At 46.9% G+C, this 9,730-nt stretch overlaps 50 non-coding genes across 50 annotated transcripts; all 50 read right to left on the bottom strand.

Annotated features, from left to right (window-relative positions):
* Positions 1–3: 3 nt before the first annotated feature.
* Positions 4–77, bottom strand: TRNAN-GUU (transfer RNA asparagine (anticodon GUU)). The gene has a single exon. It is a non-coding gene; the product is annotated as a tRNA-Asn (tRNA).
* Positions 78–155: 78 nt separating this feature from the next.
* Positions 156–229, bottom strand: TRNAN-GUU (transfer RNA asparagine (anticodon GUU)). The gene has a single exon. It is a non-coding gene; the product is annotated as a tRNA-Asn (tRNA).
* A 78-nt stretch (positions 230–307) lies between these two features.
* On the bottom strand, positions 308–381 carry TRNAN-GUU (transfer RNA asparagine (anticodon GUU)). The gene has a single exon. It is a non-coding gene; the product is annotated as a tRNA-Asn (tRNA).
* Positions 382–459: 78 nt separating this feature from the next.
* TRNAN-GUU (transfer RNA asparagine (anticodon GUU)) lies at positions 460–533 on the bottom strand. Its single transcript has one exon. It is a non-coding gene; the product is annotated as a tRNA-Asn (tRNA).
* A 78-nt stretch (positions 534–611) lies between these two features.
* Positions 612–685, bottom strand: TRNAN-GUU (transfer RNA asparagine (anticodon GUU)). The gene has a single exon. It is a non-coding gene; the product is annotated as a tRNA-Asn (tRNA).
* Positions 686–763: 78 nt separating this feature from the next.
* On the bottom strand, positions 764–837 carry TRNAN-GUU (transfer RNA asparagine (anticodon GUU)). The gene has a single exon. It is a non-coding gene; the product is annotated as a tRNA-Asn (tRNA).
* Positions 838–915: 78 nt separating this feature from the next.
* Positions 916–989, bottom strand: TRNAN-GUU (transfer RNA asparagine (anticodon GUU)). Its single transcript has one exon. It is a non-coding gene; the product is annotated as a tRNA-Asn (tRNA).
* Positions 990–1,212: 223 nt separating this feature from the next.
* TRNAN-GUU (transfer RNA asparagine (anticodon GUU)) lies at positions 1,213–1,286 on the bottom strand. The gene has a single exon. It is a non-coding gene; the product is annotated as a tRNA-Asn (tRNA).
* Positions 1,287–1,364: 78 nt separating this feature from the next.
* Positions 1,365–1,438, bottom strand: TRNAN-GUU (transfer RNA asparagine (anticodon GUU)). The gene has a single exon. It is a non-coding gene; the product is annotated as a tRNA-Asn (tRNA).
* A 223-nt stretch (positions 1,439–1,661) lies between these two features.
* TRNAN-GUU (transfer RNA asparagine (anticodon GUU)) lies at positions 1,662–1,735 on the bottom strand. Its single transcript has one exon. It is a non-coding gene; the product is annotated as a tRNA-Asn (tRNA).
* A 78-nt stretch (positions 1,736–1,813) lies between these two features.
* TRNAN-GUU (transfer RNA asparagine (anticodon GUU)) lies at positions 1,814–1,887 on the bottom strand. Its single transcript has one exon. It is a non-coding gene; the product is annotated as a tRNA-Asn (tRNA).
* A 223-nt stretch (positions 1,888–2,110) lies between these two features.
* On the bottom strand, positions 2,111–2,184 carry TRNAN-GUU (transfer RNA asparagine (anticodon GUU)). Its single transcript has one exon. It is a non-coding gene; the product is annotated as a tRNA-Asn (tRNA).
* Positions 2,185–2,262: 78 nt separating this feature from the next.
* TRNAN-GUU (transfer RNA asparagine (anticodon GUU)) lies at positions 2,263–2,336 on the bottom strand. The gene has a single exon. It is a non-coding gene; the product is annotated as a tRNA-Asn (tRNA).
* Positions 2,337–2,414: 78 nt separating this feature from the next.
* TRNAN-GUU (transfer RNA asparagine (anticodon GUU)) lies at positions 2,415–2,488 on the bottom strand. The gene has a single exon. It is a non-coding gene; the product is annotated as a tRNA-Asn (tRNA).
* Positions 2,489–2,566: 78 nt separating this feature from the next.
* On the bottom strand, positions 2,567–2,640 carry TRNAN-GUU (transfer RNA asparagine (anticodon GUU)). The gene has a single exon. It is a non-coding gene; the product is annotated as a tRNA-Asn (tRNA).
* Positions 2,641–2,718: 78 nt separating this feature from the next.
* TRNAN-GUU (transfer RNA asparagine (anticodon GUU)) lies at positions 2,719–2,792 on the bottom strand. Its single transcript has one exon. It is a non-coding gene; the product is annotated as a tRNA-Asn (tRNA).
* A 78-nt stretch (positions 2,793–2,870) lies between these two features.
* TRNAN-GUU (transfer RNA asparagine (anticodon GUU)) lies at positions 2,871–2,944 on the bottom strand. Its single transcript has one exon. It is a non-coding gene; the product is annotated as a tRNA-Asn (tRNA).
* A 78-nt stretch (positions 2,945–3,022) lies between these two features.
* Positions 3,023–3,096, bottom strand: TRNAN-GUU (transfer RNA asparagine (anticodon GUU)). Its single transcript has one exon. It is a non-coding gene; the product is annotated as a tRNA-Asn (tRNA).
* Positions 3,097–3,174: 78 nt separating this feature from the next.
* Positions 3,175–3,248, bottom strand: TRNAN-GUU (transfer RNA asparagine (anticodon GUU)). The gene has a single exon. It is a non-coding gene; the product is annotated as a tRNA-Asn (tRNA).
* Positions 3,249–3,326: 78 nt separating this feature from the next.
* On the bottom strand, positions 3,327–3,400 carry TRNAN-GUU (transfer RNA asparagine (anticodon GUU)). The gene has a single exon. It is a non-coding gene; the product is annotated as a tRNA-Asn (tRNA).
* Positions 3,401–3,623: 223 nt separating this feature from the next.
* On the bottom strand, positions 3,624–3,697 carry TRNAN-GUU (transfer RNA asparagine (anticodon GUU)). The gene has a single exon. It is a non-coding gene; the product is annotated as a tRNA-Asn (tRNA).
* A 230-nt stretch (positions 3,698–3,927) lies between these two features.
* TRNAN-GUU (transfer RNA asparagine (anticodon GUU)) lies at positions 3,928–4,001 on the bottom strand. The gene has a single exon. It is a non-coding gene; the product is annotated as a tRNA-Asn (tRNA).
* A 78-nt stretch (positions 4,002–4,079) lies between these two features.
* On the bottom strand, positions 4,080–4,153 carry TRNAN-GUU (transfer RNA asparagine (anticodon GUU)). The gene has a single exon. It is a non-coding gene; the product is annotated as a tRNA-Asn (tRNA).
* A 78-nt stretch (positions 4,154–4,231) lies between these two features.
* On the bottom strand, positions 4,232–4,305 carry TRNAN-GUU (transfer RNA asparagine (anticodon GUU)). The gene has a single exon. It is a non-coding gene; the product is annotated as a tRNA-Asn (tRNA).
* Positions 4,306–4,528: 223 nt separating this feature from the next.
* On the bottom strand, positions 4,529–4,602 carry TRNAN-GUU (transfer RNA asparagine (anticodon GUU)). Its single transcript has one exon. It is a non-coding gene; the product is annotated as a tRNA-Asn (tRNA).
* A 374-nt stretch (positions 4,603–4,976) lies between these two features.
* On the bottom strand, positions 4,977–5,050 carry TRNAN-GUU (transfer RNA asparagine (anticodon GUU)). Its single transcript has one exon. It is a non-coding gene; the product is annotated as a tRNA-Asn (tRNA).
* A 223-nt stretch (positions 5,051–5,273) lies between these two features.
* Positions 5,274–5,347, bottom strand: TRNAN-GUU (transfer RNA asparagine (anticodon GUU)). Its single transcript has one exon. It is a non-coding gene; the product is annotated as a tRNA-Asn (tRNA).
* Positions 5,348–5,868: 521 nt separating this feature from the next.
* TRNAN-GUU (transfer RNA asparagine (anticodon GUU)) lies at positions 5,869–5,942 on the bottom strand. Its single transcript has one exon. It is a non-coding gene; the product is annotated as a tRNA-Asn (tRNA).
* Positions 5,943–6,020: 78 nt separating this feature from the next.
* TRNAN-GUU (transfer RNA asparagine (anticodon GUU)) lies at positions 6,021–6,094 on the bottom strand. The gene has a single exon. It is a non-coding gene; the product is annotated as a tRNA-Asn (tRNA).
* Positions 6,095–6,172: 78 nt separating this feature from the next.
* On the bottom strand, positions 6,173–6,246 carry TRNAN-GUU (transfer RNA asparagine (anticodon GUU)). Its single transcript has one exon. It is a non-coding gene; the product is annotated as a tRNA-Asn (tRNA).
* A 78-nt stretch (positions 6,247–6,324) lies between these two features.
* Positions 6,325–6,398, bottom strand: TRNAN-GUU (transfer RNA asparagine (anticodon GUU)). Its single transcript has one exon. It is a non-coding gene; the product is annotated as a tRNA-Asn (tRNA).
* Positions 6,399–6,476: 78 nt separating this feature from the next.
* Positions 6,477–6,550, bottom strand: TRNAN-GUU (transfer RNA asparagine (anticodon GUU)). Its single transcript has one exon. It is a non-coding gene; the product is annotated as a tRNA-Asn (tRNA).
* A 78-nt stretch (positions 6,551–6,628) lies between these two features.
* On the bottom strand, positions 6,629–6,702 carry TRNAN-GUU (transfer RNA asparagine (anticodon GUU)). Its single transcript has one exon. It is a non-coding gene; the product is annotated as a tRNA-Asn (tRNA).
* Positions 6,703–6,780: 78 nt separating this feature from the next.
* On the bottom strand, positions 6,781–6,854 carry TRNAN-GUU (transfer RNA asparagine (anticodon GUU)). Its single transcript has one exon. It is a non-coding gene; the product is annotated as a tRNA-Asn (tRNA).
* A 223-nt stretch (positions 6,855–7,077) lies between these two features.
* TRNAN-GUU (transfer RNA asparagine (anticodon GUU)) lies at positions 7,078–7,151 on the bottom strand. The gene has a single exon. It is a non-coding gene; the product is annotated as a tRNA-Asn (tRNA).
* Positions 7,152–7,229: 78 nt separating this feature from the next.
* On the bottom strand, positions 7,230–7,303 carry TRNAN-GUU (transfer RNA asparagine (anticodon GUU)). Its single transcript has one exon. It is a non-coding gene; the product is annotated as a tRNA-Asn (tRNA).
* Positions 7,304–7,526: 223 nt separating this feature from the next.
* Positions 7,527–7,600, bottom strand: TRNAN-GUU (transfer RNA asparagine (anticodon GUU)). The gene has a single exon. It is a non-coding gene; the product is annotated as a tRNA-Asn (tRNA).
* A 78-nt stretch (positions 7,601–7,678) lies between these two features.
* Positions 7,679–7,752, bottom strand: TRNAN-GUU (transfer RNA asparagine (anticodon GUU)). The gene has a single exon. It is a non-coding gene; the product is annotated as a tRNA-Asn (tRNA).
* A 223-nt stretch (positions 7,753–7,975) lies between these two features.
* TRNAN-GUU (transfer RNA asparagine (anticodon GUU)) lies at positions 7,976–8,049 on the bottom strand. Its single transcript has one exon. It is a non-coding gene; the product is annotated as a tRNA-Asn (tRNA).
* Positions 8,050–8,127: 78 nt separating this feature from the next.
* On the bottom strand, positions 8,128–8,201 carry TRNAN-GUU (transfer RNA asparagine (anticodon GUU)). Its single transcript has one exon. It is a non-coding gene; the product is annotated as a tRNA-Asn (tRNA).
* Positions 8,202–8,279: 78 nt separating this feature from the next.
* TRNAN-GUU (transfer RNA asparagine (anticodon GUU)) lies at positions 8,280–8,353 on the bottom strand. The gene has a single exon. It is a non-coding gene; the product is annotated as a tRNA-Asn (tRNA).
* Positions 8,354–8,431: 78 nt separating this feature from the next.
* TRNAN-GUU (transfer RNA asparagine (anticodon GUU)) lies at positions 8,432–8,505 on the bottom strand. Its single transcript has one exon. It is a non-coding gene; the product is annotated as a tRNA-Asn (tRNA).
* A 78-nt stretch (positions 8,506–8,583) lies between these two features.
* Positions 8,584–8,657, bottom strand: TRNAN-GUU (transfer RNA asparagine (anticodon GUU)). Its single transcript has one exon. It is a non-coding gene; the product is annotated as a tRNA-Asn (tRNA).
* A 78-nt stretch (positions 8,658–8,735) lies between these two features.
* TRNAN-GUU (transfer RNA asparagine (anticodon GUU)) lies at positions 8,736–8,809 on the bottom strand. Its single transcript has one exon. It is a non-coding gene; the product is annotated as a tRNA-Asn (tRNA).
* A 78-nt stretch (positions 8,810–8,887) lies between these two features.
* TRNAN-GUU (transfer RNA asparagine (anticodon GUU)) lies at positions 8,888–8,961 on the bottom strand. The gene has a single exon. It is a non-coding gene; the product is annotated as a tRNA-Asn (tRNA).
* A 78-nt stretch (positions 8,962–9,039) lies between these two features.
* TRNAN-GUU (transfer RNA asparagine (anticodon GUU)) lies at positions 9,040–9,113 on the bottom strand. Its single transcript has one exon. It is a non-coding gene; the product is annotated as a tRNA-Asn (tRNA).
* A 78-nt stretch (positions 9,114–9,191) lies between these two features.
* TRNAN-GUU (transfer RNA asparagine (anticodon GUU)) lies at positions 9,192–9,265 on the bottom strand. The gene has a single exon. It is a non-coding gene; the product is annotated as a tRNA-Asn (tRNA).
* Positions 9,266–9,343: 78 nt separating this feature from the next.
* TRNAN-GUU (transfer RNA asparagine (anticodon GUU)) lies at positions 9,344–9,417 on the bottom strand. Its single transcript has one exon. It is a non-coding gene; the product is annotated as a tRNA-Asn (tRNA).
* A 78-nt stretch (positions 9,418–9,495) lies between these two features.
* On the bottom strand, positions 9,496–9,569 carry TRNAN-GUU (transfer RNA asparagine (anticodon GUU)). The gene has a single exon. It is a non-coding gene; the product is annotated as a tRNA-Asn (tRNA).
* Positions 9,570–9,647: 78 nt separating this feature from the next.
* On the bottom strand, positions 9,648–9,721 carry TRNAN-GUU (transfer RNA asparagine (anticodon GUU)). The gene has a single exon. It is a non-coding gene; the product is annotated as a tRNA-Asn (tRNA).
* Between the last annotated feature and the right edge of the window lie 9 nt (positions 9,722–9,730).

Genomic DNA, 9,730 nt, shown 5'->3' on the forward strand with positions numbered 1-9,730 from the left:
ACACGCCCCCGGGTGGGCTCGAACCACCAACCTTTCGGTTAACAGCCGAACGCGCTATCCGATTGCGCCACGGAGGATGACATGCAGCTGTTTCATCACTGGTATTCTCACTTTGCAAAAATGTTTGTTATAAAGATTAATAAAAATATAGCACACGCCCCCGGGTGGGCTCGAACCACCAACCTTTCGGTTAACAGCCGAACGCGCTATCCGATTGCGCCACGGAGGCTAACATGCAACTGTTTCATCACTGGTATTCTCACTTTGCAAAAATGTTTGTTATAAAGATTAATAAAAATATAGCACACGCCCCCGGGTGGGCTCGAACCACCAACCTTTCGGTTAACAGCCGAACGCGCTATCCGATTGCGCCACGGAGGTTAACATGCAACTGTTTCATCACTGGTATTCTCACTTTGCAAAAATGTTTGTTATAAAGATTAATTAATACATAGCGCACGCCCGCGGGTGGGCTCGAACCACCAACCTTTCGGTTAACAGCCGAACGCGCTATCCGATTGCGCCACGGAGGCTGACATGCAACTGTTTCATCACTGGTATTCTCACTTTGCAAAAATGTTTGTCATAAAGATTAATAAAAATATGGCACACGCCCCCGGGTGGGCTCGAACCACCAACCTTTCGGTTAACAGCCGAACGCGCTATCCGATTGCGCCACGGAGGATGACATGCAACTGTTTCATCACTGGTATTCTCACTTTGCAAAAATGTTTGTTATAAAGATTAATAAATATAAAGCCCACGCCCCCGGGTGGGCTCGAACCACCAACCTTTCGGTTAACAGCCGAACGCGCTATCCGATTGCGCCACGGAGACTGAAATGCAACTGTTTCATCACTGGTATTCTCACTTTGCAAAAATGTTTGTTATAAAGATTAATAAAAATATAGCACACGCCCCCGGGTGGGCTCGAACCACCGACCTTTCGGTTAACAGCCGAACGCGCTATCCGATTGCGCCACGGAGGCTGACATACCACCGTTTCATCACTGGTTTTCTCACTTTGCAAAAATGTTTGTTATAAAGATTAATTAATATAAAGCGCACGCCCCCGGGTGGGCTCGAACCTTTCGGTTAACAGTCGAACGCGCTATCCGATTGCGCCACGGAGGCTGACATGCAGCTGTTTCATCACTGGTATTCTCACTTTGCAAAAATGTTTGTTATAAAGATTAATAAAAGTATAGCCCACGCCCCCGGGTGGGCTCGAACCACCAACCTTTCGGTTAACAGCCGAACGCGCTATCCGATTGCGCCACGGAGGCTGACTTACCGCTGTTTCATCACTGGTATTCTCACTTTGCAAAAATGTTTGTTATAAAGATTAATAAAAACATAGCACACGCCCCCGTGTGGGCTCGAACCACCAACCTTTCGGTTAACAGCCGAACGCGCTATCCGATTGCGCCACGGAGGCTGACATGCAACTGTTTCATCACTGGTATTCTCACTTTGCAAAAATGTTTGTTATAAAGATTAATTAATATAAAGCGCACGCCCCCGGGTGGGCTCGAACCTTTCGGTTAACAGTCGAACGCGCTATCCGATTGCGCCACGGAGGCTGACATGCAGCTGTTTCATCACTGGTATTCTCACTTTGCAAAAATGTTTGTTATAAAGATTAATAAAAATATAGCACACGCCCCCGGGTGGGCTCGAACCACCAACCTTTCGGTTAACAGCCGAATGCGCTATCCGATTGCGCCACGGAGGCTGACATGCAGCTGTTTCATCACTGGTATTCTCACTTTGCAAAAATGTTTGTTATAAAGATTAATAAAAATATAGCACACGCGCCCGGGTGGGCTCGAACCACCAACCTTTCGGTTAACAGCCGAACGCGCTATCCGATTGCGCCACGGAGGCTGACATGCAACTGTTTCATCACTGGTATTCTCACTTTGCAAAAATGTTTGTTATAAAGATTAATTAATATAAAGCGCACGCCCCCGGGTGGGCTCGAACCTTTCGGTTAACAGTCGAACGCGCTATCCGATTGCGCCACGGAGGCTGACATGCAGCTGTTTCATCACTGGTATTCTCACTTTGCAAAAATGTTTGTTATAAAGATTAATAAAAATATAGCACACGCCCCCGGGTGGGCTCGAACCACCAACCTTTCGGTTAACAGCCGAATGCGCTATCCGATTGCGCCACGGAGGCTGACATGCAGCTGTTTCATCACTGGTATTCTCACTTTGCAAAAATGTTTGTTATAAAGATTAATAAAAATATAGCACACGCCCCCGGGTGGGCTCGAACCACCAACCTTTCGGTTAACAGCCGAACGCGCTATCCGATTGCGCCACGGAGGATAACATGCAGCTGTTTCATCACTGGTATTCTCACTTTGCAAAAATGTTTGTTATAAAGATTAATAAAAATATAGCACACGCCCCCGGGTGGGCTCGAACCACCAACCTTTCGGTTAACAGCCGAACGCGCTATCCGATTGCGCCACGGAGGGTAACATGCAACTGTTTCATCACTGGTATTCTCACTTTGCAAAAATGTTTGTTATAAAGATTAATAAAAATATAGCACACGCCCCCGGGTGGGCTCGAACCACCAACCTTTCGGTTAACAGCCGAACGCGCTATCCGATTGCGCCACGGAGGTTAACATGCAACTGTTTCATCACTGGTATTCTCACTTTGCAAAAATGTTTGTTATAAAGATTAATTAATATATAGCGCACGCCCCCGGGTGGGCTCGAACCACCAACCTTTCGGTTAACAGCCGAACGCGCTATCCGATTGCGCCACGGAGGCTGACATGCAACTGTTTCATCACTGGTATTCTCACTTTGCAAAAATGTTCGTTATAAAGATTAATAAAAATATGGCGCACGCCCCCGGGTGGGCTCGAACCACCAACCTTTCGGTTAACAGCAGAACGCGCTATCCGATTGCGCCACGGAGGCTAACATGCAACTGTTTCATCACTGGTATTCTCACTTTGCAAAAATGTTTGTTATAAAGATTAATTAATACATAGCGCACGCCCCCGGGTGGGCTCGAACCACCAACCTTTCGATTAACAGCCGAACGCGCTATCCGATTGCGCCACGGAGGCTGACATGCAACTGTTTCATCACTGGTATTCTCACTTTGCAAAAATGTTTGTCATAAAGATTAATAAAAATATGGCACACGCCCCCGGGTGGGCTCGAACCACCAACCTTTCGGTTAACAGCCGAATGCGCTATCCGATTGCGCCACGGAGGCTGACATGCAACTGTTTCATCACTGGTATTCTCACTTTGCAAAAATGTTTGTTATAAAGATTAATAAAAACATAGCACACGCCCCCGTGTGGGCTCGAACCACCAACCTTTCGGTTAACAGCCGAACGCGCTATCCGATTGCGCCACGGAGGCTGACATGCAACTGTTTCATCACTGGTATTCTCACTTTGCAAAAATGTTTGTTATAAAGATTAATTAATATAAAGCGCACGCCCCCGGGTGGGCTCGAACCTTTCGGTTAACAGTCGAACGCGCTATCCGATTGCGCCACGGAGGCTGACATGCAGCTGTTTCATCACTGGTATTCTCACTTTGCAAAAATGTTTGTTATAAAGATTAATAAAAATATAGCACACGCCCCCGGGTGGGCTCGAACCACCAACCTTTCGGTTAACAGCCGAACGCGCTATCCGATTGCGCCACGGAGGATGACATGCAGCTGTTTCATCACTGGTATTCTCACTTTGCAAAAATGTTTGTTATAAAGATTAATAAAAATATAGCACACGCCCCCGGGTGGGCTCGAACCACCAAACTTGCGGTTAACAGCCGAACGCGCTATCCGATAGCGCCACGGAGGCTGACTTACCGCTGTTTCATCACTGGTATTCTCACTTTGCAAAAATGTTTGTTATAAAGATTAATAAAAATATAGCACACGCCCCCGGGTGGGCTCGAACCACCAACCTTTCGATTAACAGCCGAACGCGCTATCCGATTGCGCCACGGAGGCTGACATGCAACTGTTTCATCACTGGTATTCTCACTTTGCAAAAATGTTTGTCATAAAGATTAATAAAAATATGGCACACGCCCCCGGGTGGGCTCGAACCACCAACCTTTCGGTTAACAGCCGAATGCGCTATCCGATTGCGCCACGGAGGCTGACATGCAACTGTTTCATCACTGGTATTCTCACTTTGCAAAAATGTTTGTTATAAAGATTAATAAAAACATAGCACACGCCCCCGTGTGGGCTCGAACCACCAACCTTTCGGTTAACAGCCGAACGCGCTATCCGATTGCGCCACGGAGGCTGACATGCAACTGTTTCATCACTGGTATTCTCACTTTGCAAAAATGTTTGTTATAAAGATTAATTAATATAAAGCGCACGCCCCCGGGTGGGCTCGAACCTTTCGGTTAACAGTCGAACGCGCTATCCGATTGCGCCACGGAGGCTGACATGCAGCTGTTTCATCACTGGTATTCTCACTTTGCAAAAATGTTTGTTATAAAGATTAATAAAAATATAGCACACGCCCCCGGGTGGGCTCGAACCACCAACCTTTCGGTTAACAGCCGAACGCGCTATCCGATTGCGCCACGGAGGATGACATGCAGCTGTTTCATCACTGGTATTCTCACTTTGCAAAAATGTTTGTTATAAAGATTAATAAAAATATAGCACACGCCCCCGGGTGGGCTCGAACCACCAAACTTGCGGTTAACAGCCGAACGCGCTATCCGATAGCGCCACGGAGGCTGACTTACCGCTGTTTCATCACTGGTATTCTCACTTTGCAAAAATGTTTGTTATAAAGATTAATAAAAGTATAGCCCACGCCGGCTCGAACCACCAACCTTTCGGTTAACAGCCGAACGCGCTATCCGATTGCGCCACGGAGGCTGACTTACCGCTGTTTCATCACTGGTATTCTCACTTTGCAAAAATGTTTGTTATAAAGATTAATAAAAACATAGCACACGCCCCCGTGTGGGCTCGAACCACCAACCTTTCGGTTAACAGCCGAACGCGCTATCCGATTGCGCCACGGAGGCTGACATGCAACTGTTTCATCACTGGTATTCTCACTTTGCAAAAATGTTTGTTATAAAGATTAATTAATATAAAGCGCACGCCCCCGGGTGGGCTCGAACCTTTCGGTTAACAGTCGAACGCGCTATCCGATTGCGCCACGGAGGCTGACATGCAGCTGTTTCATCACTGGTATTCTCACTTTGCAAAAATGTTTGTTATAAAGATTAATAAAAATATAGCACACGCCCCCGGGTGGGCTCGAACCACCAACCTTTCGGTTAACAGCCGAATGCGCTATCCGATTGCGCCACGGAGGCTGACATGCAGCTGTTTCATCACTGGTATTCTCACTTTGCAAAAATGTTTGTTATAAAGATTAATAAAAATATAGCACACGCGCGGGCTCGAACCACCAACCTTTCGGTTAACAGCCGAATGCGCTATCCGATTGCGCCACGGAGGCTGACATGCAACTGTTTCATCACTGGTATTCTCACTTTGCAAAAATGTTTGTTATAAAGATTAATAAAAACATAGCACACGCCCCCGTGTGGGCTCGAACCACCAACCTTTCGGTTAACAGCCGAGCGCGCTATCCGATTGCGCCACGGAGGCTGACATGCAACTGTTTCATCACTGGTATTCTCACTTTGCAAAAATGTTTGTTATAAAGATTAATTAATATAAAGCGCACGCCCCCGGGTGGGCTCGAACCTTTCGGTTAACAGTCGAACGCGCTATCCGATTGCGCCACGGAGGCTGACATGCAGCTGTTTCATCACTGGTATTCTCACTTTGCAAAAATGTTTGTTATAAAGATTAATAAAAATATAGCACACGCCCCCGGGTGGGCTCGAACCACCAACCTTTCGGTTAACAGCCGAACGCGCTATCCGATTGCGCCACGGAGGATGACATGCAGCTGTTTCATCACTGGTATTCTCACTTTGCAAAAATGTTTGTTATAAAGATTAATAAAAATATAGCACACGCCCCCGGGTGGGCTCGAACCACCAACCTTTCGGTTAACAGCCGAACGCGCTATCCGATTGCGCCACGGAGGCTAACATGCAACTGTTTCATCACTGGTATTCTCACTTTGCAAAAATGTTTGTTATAAAGATTAATAAAAATATAGCACACGCCCCCGGGTGGGCTCGAACCACCAACCTTTCGGTTAACAGCCGAACGCGCTATCCGATTGCGCCACGGAGGTTAACATGCAACTGTTTCATCACTGGTATTCTCACTTTGCAAAAATGTTTGTTATAAAGATTAATTAATACATAGCGCACGCCCGCGGGTGGGCTCGAACCACCAACCTTTCGGTTAACAGCCGAACGCGCTATCCGATTGCGCCACGGAGGCTGACATGCAACTGTTTCATCACTGGTATTCTCACTTTGCAAAAATGTTTGTCATAAAGATTAATAAAAATATGGCACACGCCCCCGGGTGGGCTCGAACCACCAACCTTTCGGTTAACAGCCGAACGCGCTATCCGATTGCGCCACGGAGGATGACATGCAACTGTTTCATCACTGGTATTCTCACTTTGCAAAAATGTTTGTTATAAAGATTAATAAATATAAAGCCCACGCCCCCGGGTGGGCTCGAACCACCAACCTTTCGGTTAACAGCCGAACGCGCTATCCGATTGCGCCACGGAGACTGAAATGCAACTGTTTCATCACTGGTATTCTCACTTTGCAAAAATGTTTGTTATAAAGATTAATAAAAATATAGCACACGCCCCCGGGTGGGCTCGAACCACCGACCTTTCGGTTAACAGCCGAACGCGCTATCCGATTGCGCCACGGAGGCTGACATACCACCGTTTCATCACTGGTTTTCTCACTTTGCAAAAATGTTTGTTATAAAGATTAATTAATATAAAGCGCACGCCCCCGGGTGGGCTCGAACCTTTCGGTTAACAGTCGAACGCGCTATCCGATTGCGCCACGGAGGCTGACATGCAGCTGTTTCATCACTGGTATTCTCACTTTGCAAAAATGTTTGTTATAAAGATTAATAAAAGTATAGCCCACGCCCCCGGGTGGGCTCGAACCACCAACCTTTCGGTTAACAGCCGAACGCGCTATCCGATTGCGCCACGGAGGCTGACTTACCGCTGTTTCATCACTGGTATTCTCACTTTGCAAAAATGTTTGTTATAAAGATTAATAAAAACATAGCACACGCCCCCGTGTGGGCTCGAACCACCAACCTTTCGGTTAACAGCCGAACGCGCTATCCGATTGCGCCACGGAGGCTGACATGCAACTGTTTCATCACTGGTATTCTCACTTTGCAAAAATGTTTGTTATAAAGATTAATTAATATAAAGCGCACGCCCCCGGGTGGGCTCGAACCTTTCGGTTAACAGTCGAACGCGCTATCCGATTGCGCCACGGAGGCTGACATGCAGCTGTTTCATCACTGGTATTCTCACTTTGCAAAAATGTTTGTTATAAAGATTAATAAAAATATAGCACACGCCCCCGGGTGGGCTCGAACCACCAACCTTTCGGTTAACAGCCGAATGCGCTATCCGATTGCGCCACGGAGGCTGACATGCAGCTGTTTCATCACTGGTATTCTCACTTTGCAAAAATGTTTGTTATAAAGATTAATAAAAATATAGCACACGCGCCCGGGTGGGCTCGAACCACCAACCTTTCGGTTAACAGCCGAACGCGCTATCCGATTGCGCCACGGAGGCTGACATGCAACTGTTTCATCACTGGTATTCTCACTTTGCAAAAATGTTTGTTATAAAGATTAATTAATATAAAGCGCACGCCCCCGGGTGGGCTCGAACCTTTCGGTTAACAGTCGAACGCGCTATCCGATTGCGCCACGGAGGCTGACATGCAGCTGTTTCATCACTGGTATTCTCACTTTGCAAAAATGTTTGTTATAAAGATTAATAAAAATATAGCACACGCCCCCGGGTGGGCTCGAACCACCAACCTTTCGGTTAACAGCCGAATGCGCTATCCGATTGCGCCACGGAGGCTGACATGCAGCTGTTTCATCACTGGTATTCTCACTTTGCAAAAATGTTTGTTATAAAGATTAATAAAAATATAGCACACGCCCCCGGGTGGGCTCGAACCACCAACCTTTCGGTTAACAGCCGAACGCGCTATCCGATTGCGCCACGGAGGATAACATGCAGCTGTTTCATCACTGGTATTCTCACTTTGCAAAAATGTTTGTTATAAAGATTAATAAAAATATAGCACACGCCCCCGGGTGGGCTCGAACCACCAACCTTTCGGTTAACAGCCGAACGCGCTATCCGATTGCGCCACGGAGGGTAACATGCAACTGTTTCATCACTGGTATTCTCACTTTGCAAAAATGTTTGCTATAAAGATTAATAAAAATATAGCACACGCCCCCGGGTGGGCTCGAACCACCAACCTTTCGGTTAACAGCCGAACGCGCTATCCGATTGCGCCACGGAGGTTAACATGCAACTGTTTCATCACTGGTATTCTCACTTTGCAAAAATGTTTGTTATAAAGATTAATTAATATATAGCGCACGCCCCCGGGTGGGCTCGAACCACCAACCTTTCGGTTAACAGCCGAACGCGCTATCCGATTGCGCCACGGAGGCTGACATGCAACTGTTTCATCACTGGTATTCTCACTTTGCAAAAATGTTCGTTATAAAGATTAATAAAAATATGGCGCACGCCCCCGGGTGGGCTCGAACCACCAACCTTTCGGTTAACAGCAGAACGCGCTATCCGATTGCGCCACGGAGGCTAACATGCAACTGTTTCATCACTGGTATTCTCACTTTGCAAAAATGTTTGTTATAAAGATTAATTAATACATAGCGCACGCCCCCGGGTGGGCTCGAACCACCAACCTTTCGATTAACAGCCGAACGCGCTATCCGATTGCGCCACGGAGGCTGACATGCAACTGTTTCATCACTGGTATTCTCACTTTGCAAAAATGTTTGTCATAAAGATTAATAAAAATATGGCACACGCCCCCGGGTGGGCTCGAACCACCAACCTTTCGGTTAACAGCCGAACGCGCTATCCGATTGCGCCACGGAGGCTGACATGCAACTGTTTCATCACTGGTATTCTCACTTTGCAAAAATGTTTGTTATAAAGATTAATAAATATAAAGCCCACGCCCCCGGGTGGGCTCGAACCACCAACCTTTCGGTTAACAGCCGAACGCGCTATCCGATTGCGCCACGGAGACTGAAATGCAACTGTTTCATCACTGGTATTCTCACTTTGCAAAAATGTTTGTTATAAAGATTAATAAAAATATAGCACACGCCCCCGGGTGGGCTCGAACCACCAACCTTTCGGTTAACAGCCGAACGCGCTATCCGATTGCGCCACGGAGGATAACATGCAGCTGTTTCATCACTGGTATTCTCACTTTGCAAAAATGTTTGTTATAAAGATTAATAAAAATATAGCACACGCCCCCGGGTGGGCTCGAACCACCAACCTTTCGGTTAACAGCCGAACGCGCTATCCGATTGCGCCACGGAGGGTAACATGCAACTGTTTCATCACTGGTATTCTCACTTTGCAAAAATGTTTGTTATAAAGATTAATAAAAATATAGCACACGCCCCCGGGTGGGCTCGAACCACCAACCTTTCGGTTAACAGCCGAACGCGCTATCCGATTGCGCCACGGAGGTTAACATGCA

Source organism: Pholcus phalangioides, unplaced genomic scaffold (genome assembly GCF_987345545.1).
Source record: "Pholcus phalangioides strain wild (caught in Gottingen) unplaced genomic scaffold, Ppha-v1.0 ptg000017l_1, whole genome shotgun sequence".
NCBI lineage: Eukaryota > Metazoa > Arthropoda > Arachnida > Araneae > Pholcidae > Pholcus > Pholcus phalangioides.